The sequence below is a fragment of the Dipteris shenzhenensis genome, chromosome 13 (assembly GCF_047967505.1).
Source record: "Dipteris shenzhenensis isolate YYH24624 ecotype China chromosome 13, Dip_SZ_1.0, whole genome shotgun sequence".
NCBI lineage: Eukaryota > Viridiplantae > Streptophyta > Polypodiopsida > Gleicheniales > Dipteridaceae > Dipteris > Dipteris shenzhenensis.
The window spans coordinates 21,930,260-21,936,428 of record NC_141608.1 but is presented as its reverse complement, the minus strand read 5'-3'; the positions used below and the strand labels follow the sequence as shown (position 1 = coordinate 21,936,428).

Here is a 6,169-nt window from a genome sequence, read left to right as displayed (position 1 = left end):
ATGATAGACTTAAAAAGTAAAAATATAAATACATTATCTAAGATAAATTGAAATTCAAAAATACAAAAATTTTATATATTAAATTCATTAATTTTGATTTAAATAAAAAATGATATACAAACTAATGAAATAAAATTTATGTAAACACATAAATTTTAAACTAAGATAAATAATAAAAAATAAAGTGGTGAAATGGTAGACATCCACAAAAATCCTTCATTTTTTTGTCTTTTAAATATATATATGTGTGTGTGCATGCATATATATATATATATACATATATATGCATATATATATATATATACATTTTAATAAGTTATCTTTAATATTTTAAAATAAATTAAATATATTCAGCTAATTTAAACCCTCCCTCTAGACTTTACGATGGATTAACTAATAACTAATTAACTAACTAACTATTTAACTAAATAATTAGCTAATTGATTAATTAATTAGTTAATTAATTTACTAACCCCCTCCCCTTATTAATTAACTAATTAATTTACTAACCCCCCTCCCCTATAATCCCTCCCCTTATCCCCTTATTAATTAACTAATCATTTTACTAACCCCCTCCCCTTAACTAATTAATTTACTAAACCCCCTTCCGTATAGCCCCTCCCCTTAACTAATTAATTTACTAACCCCCTTCCCCTTATTCCATGGCATCTGCGGCTGCCAGGGAATAAGGGTAAGGGGGGTTCACTACCCCCTCCCCTTATTCCCTGGCAGCCGCCAGGGCCTCCTTCCATCGCCTTCCGTTCACATCCCATCCCCTCTCTTCCGTCGCGTTGCAACGAAGACTCGGGCAGAGCGACAGAAGTTTGGAAAGTCGATGCAAGTTCGAGGGGTGATTGGGTGATTAAGGGGTGGGGATTAAAGGGTGGGAAGAAAGGGGATTAGGGGATTAAGGAGGTGCTACCGATTAAGGGGTGGGGAGAAAGTGGAGGAGAGAGGAAAATCTCTGCCTGTTTGGGTCGTTGGGGTCGAGGACGATGAATTAGGGGAGGAGGAGATTAGGAAAAGAAGAGATCAAGAAAGTGAGAATAGAAATGACAAGGATTCAAATTTCTAGAGAGTTTAGGAGAAAATTTGCCCGGGAGATTTAAATTTGAATTAGAAGCTAAAAGTGTGGGAGGATTTGAATTTAAGCTACAAACAAAAGAGTCGACATTCTCCTAAACAAAAAACCTGACATTCTCCTAAACATTCTTTCATCCTTTCCTCACTCAACACGCACGACATTCTCTTTCCCAAGATCTCTTACCGAGAATAGTACATTGGTAAGAGATCTATTTGACACTTTTTCTTTGTTGTATTTTTTAAGAGTATGACACTTCTACTTGGCTCCCCTCCCAATTTCTTCTCACTCCCTTCTATCGTACTTCTACTTGGTTCCCCATCCCAATTTCTTCCAACCTCTTTCTCTCCCTCCATCCCACTCTCGAATGTCCATCAATCAAAATTTTCATTGACATTCAAATCTCCGTCGCTTGCCACAACATCGATTTCTCATCATCCCCTGCCACAACATCGATTTTTTGTCGTCACCTACCACATTGCTCGCATTGTTCAAAACCATATGTTAAAAAATTATACGTTCAAAATTTTCATCGTTCACCACATCACCAACCATCACCATGACCAACGCCCTCACCCTCACCATTGTCAATGCTCGTCGTCACCATCGCTGCCCATTGTCCACCATCACCATCGCCTTCATCGCCCGATCGTGCTATCCACCCCTCACCCACCATTACCATCACCACCATTGCCGATGCTTTTCGGTAAAGGGGAGGTTATCCCTTCCCCTTATTCCCTAGTGGCTATGGCTGCTAGGGAATAAGGGAAGGGGATCCCTCCTTTCCTCATCCTCTCCTTCCATCACGGCCCTTTCCTCACCCCTCCTTGCCTCATCCCCTCCTTCCATCATGAGTTCCATTCGTGTCCCATCCCTCTCTTTTGTTGCACTCCCTCCCTCGGTCATTTGCGTCTCATCCCTCTCTTTCAGTCGCATTCCCTCCCTTCTGTTGCGCTCCCTTTGCGGCCGCCAAGGAATAAGAGGAGGGGATAACTCCTTTCCTCATCCCTCGGGGGGGTCACTATGTATAAACCCTCTATACCACGTGCGTGCAAGGCCTATTTCTAAAATCCCTTATCTGTAAAATTTTCATTAATAAAATGTACCCCTTTTCTATACAAATCTGTAAATTTTTCCCAAAACTAATTTAAATAGTCCCTTGTGTATATTTATTTCTGTAAATTTTAGAAATAAAAAATATCCTTCTGTTGAACTCACGTGATAGGGTTACATATGATGAGTGACCCCCCCGAGCCTCATCCCCTCCTTCTGTCACAACCCTTTCCTCACCCCTCCTTTTGTCGCGGCTCTTCCCTAATCCCCTCCTTCCATCGCGACTTCCATTCGTGTCCCATCCCTCTCTTCCATTGCATTCCGTCCCTTGGTCATTTCCGTCCCATCCCTCTCCTTCAATCGCGTTCCTCCCTTCCATTGTGCTCCCTCCCTCCATCGTTGTTTTCTCATCCTTCCCATCTCTTTCCTTACATCGTTTCTCTCTCTTCTCTTGCTTCTTCCATTGGACAAAAGATTCATTTCCCTCTCCCTTCTCTCTCAATTTCAGTTTCTTAAATATTTAAGAAAACAAAACATGAATATAAATTCTTCATACCTAGCTAAGATGCCTGAAGGTTTTGTAGATAGGATGTAGACTCAATTTTGTAGATAGGCTCCTTGATTCTTCCCCTGCTCCCTCTTGCTCCAATTGATTGAGATAAGAATGAATGAAGAGAAGAATACCTTTTTTATACTTAGGGCAAATTCTCACATTAAACACTATTTCTGCTTCACTGTGATGCAGTACATCTGTCAAAAACATGCTCCTAGGTGTGTTATCCGAACAAGTACTTATTAGATGGGCATGCCACTTTGCACCCAAGTCAATACCATCTAGATTGAGACATGTGAAAAGTATTGTGTACATCGCATATGATTTTCATGGTTGCTCACGTATTATACATCATTTTCCTCCTAGTGTTATGCACCACCATCAAAAAATGTGCTTTTTGGTGTGTTATCCGAACAAGTACTTATGGGATGGGTGTACCACTTGTTGAGAGTTCACGCTCAACATCATGTGATCATGTGTGCATAGCACCATCACGTGATCATATGTGCATAGCACTAACCTTATAGAGTGCTATAAAGGAAAGGGTTAGATCCCCTAACCCTAACCCTAAAAGGGTTTGTATATATTCTATTTTTTCAACTAATTCTAGTGTACAGTTAGTCATTTGTGGTGTGCTCTCTAGCTGTGCCCTCTCTCCTCATCTCCACTCTTCTCCTCTCCCCTCTTCATATTTTTTCATGGTATCAGAGCTTCCTTGCCTTCCGCTGAGGCATTGCACATGATTCTTGAGAGTGATTGAGAGATTGAGAGATTGAGAGAGATTGAGTGTTCCATTCTCTTCCGTTGAGAGAAAATTCCGTCCATCGGAAGAACATTACCGTCATTTGTTCTTGAGAGATTTCCGTCATTTGAGAGAGTTTATTTGAGTGTTTCTTGAGTTGAGAGAAAAGAGAGATTTCAGAGACTATTGAGATTTGTGAGAGTTTCTTGAAGAGAGCTCCCTTTATTCATTTGGTTCATTGCTTTTTGTGAGAGAAAAGATCTCAGCTCTTACAAGAGCTTGTGTGAGAGAGATCTCCACAGCATACAAAGAGCAGACCAGCCGACAATGAGCGAGTAGACTGCTATCTACTCCACGACAACAAGCCGACCAAGACAAAAAAAGCGACCAAGCTTCTCCATCTTCAAGCTCCAACAAGCTTCATATGAGGCGACATCAACGTACAACAAAAGGCGGCATATCTTAATCGACCCAAGGTAGCTCTTCTCAATCGGCGGCCATTCAACTGTGTACACCAGAAGAGCCTCCTTCGAAGCAGCGCAGCCCAATGGCAGACGATAGAATCCATTAACTTTGGAATTGTTGGGAGGCGGCACGAATAGAGGCCTTCCAAGCAAGTCATCGAATTGGGCCATCAAGTAGCCTTGATCCGCGCCATCGGGATTCTCCTTGGATTGTAATCCATCAAGCAAGCTCTTGAAAGTTGCTTGAGACGGCTCGAGAACAAACAAGCCTGTGTGGAAGATGCAAGGATTGATGAATACTGCGCAGAATTGGCCGCATTGAAACAGCTCGTCGGTGTTGCGCAGGAAGATGTTATCGGCATCCAACATCACTACGCGCTCGTAATCGACAAGGCTCCAAGCATAGAGCTTGTTGAGCGTGGACAGGAAGCGCGGGTCGAAATCAGCCTGCGTCCGGTATGGATTGGGGATGTTGTCGACCGACACTACCTTCACATTTTCACGGGTTAGAGTGCGAATCCAAGGCTGAGGCAAATCTCTAGAGGCGATCACCACCAGATCTGCTTGGACTTTGAGGCGACGCAAGGACTGCATCATCACACGAGCTGCAATGTAGAATTCATGGTCTCGCGGAGTTCCCATGTACAGCGCTCAGCGATCCACACGCTCAGCTCCTTCTAGGCTCCTGTGCCATCTCCAACGACCGGCCACACACACGGGCGAAAGCATCGACGAATGCATCGACGGCCGCCTCCATCGACGGAGAAGACGACGGAATCCAGAAGATTCCGTCCGAATCTTTCTAGATTCCGGCTTCCCACAGCGTGACACGTGGCCCGTGCACCACATCAGCTAATCCTATCTGCCACGTCATCTTATCTGCCACGTGTCTTATCATCTGCCACGTCATTAGCCAATCCTATCTGCCACATCAGCAGCGCCATGTAAGTAGGCCACGTCATCACCGACTGCCACGTCATCACCAACTGCCACATCAGCACCGACTGCCACGTCAGCACCGACTGCCACGTCACCTGCCACGTCATCAGTGACACGTCATCAGCCACGTCACCTGCCATATCATCAGTGACACGTCATCAGGCCACGTCAGTTGCCACGTCATCTTTTCCACGTCAGTTGCCATGTCACCTCTGCCACGTCATCACTGCCACGTCAGCACTGCCACGTCATCTGGCCACGTCATCAATGACACCTCAGCAGTCCAGTCAGCACTGACCCCTGCAGGCACAGTCCCTTGCCAGGCACACTGTGCACACACAGCATGTGCACACTCCTGCCACCTCAGCACAGAGCTTCACTGGCACACCTCTTGCTAAGCACAGTGCCACATCATCACTGCATGTGACTCACAGTGACACATCATCATTGAGCACCATTTGCACTCCTTTTGCCCCTCCACCTAGATCAAGTCATATCTCTTGATCCAGGAAGAATTTGAGGGTGCTCCAAAAAGGAAAGTCGCTCGATTTTTTGTGCTCTACGCGCTCGTTACATCACGCGCACATTTTGGCGCAAGTTATACTCACATTTGAGCCTCGCCGACAAAACCACTTCCTTCACGCACATTTGCCTCTACATCGACGCATCTGACCCAGCACTTAAAAAGAACAAAGGAAAAGGAATTATTTGCTGTTCTTTCATCGATCGACGGTTGGTTTAGATCTAGATCAGAGTAGACTAGATCGCCATAGAGGGGACGCTTTAAATTCCCCAAGTTGCCAATCTAAGCCATGCCCGAAATTCCCGACTAGTACCTACTCGGAGTCAGTCCATATGCTCACATCCGATTTCACATCATTACATTACCTGAAACCTTACGTTCATCAGTTCAGTGAGCAGACTTCAGAGTTCAGAGGCATTGCAGATTGATTCAGTGGGCAGATAGCACTTGATTTCACACACACATGCCACCATTGTAAAGCCTATTTGGCTATCTCACGGCATCGTGCACAACATTTTTTCAGCCTTGTAAAGCCTCTTGGCTATTCCCGGCATCATTGCCACAAGCCTTGTAACATAGGTCAGATCTTATTTACTGCAGTTCTATCTTCACCGACGGTACAGAGATTTCACTTGGCATCTTCAGTGTATTTGCAGTTGATTCATACAGAGTTTTTTCAGGACACTTTTTGAGTACATTGTTTGCACCATGTCGACTAGCAACCTCAATCTGGAGGCATCTGCTAAGTTAGACAACTCCAATTACGGTACATGGAAATACCGAATGGAGACCATTCTTGTGCTTCAGGACAAAT

The 6,169-nt window shown here is 44.1% G+C and overlaps 1 pseudogene; it reads right to left on the bottom strand.

Annotated features, from left to right (window-relative positions):
- Positions 1 to 3,776: 3,776 nt before the first annotated feature.
- Positions 3,777 to 4,535, bottom strand: LOC147895172 (putative glucuronosyltransferase PGSIP8 pseudogene; annotated as a pseudogene).
- Positions 4,536 to 6,169: the final 1,634 nt, after the last annotated feature.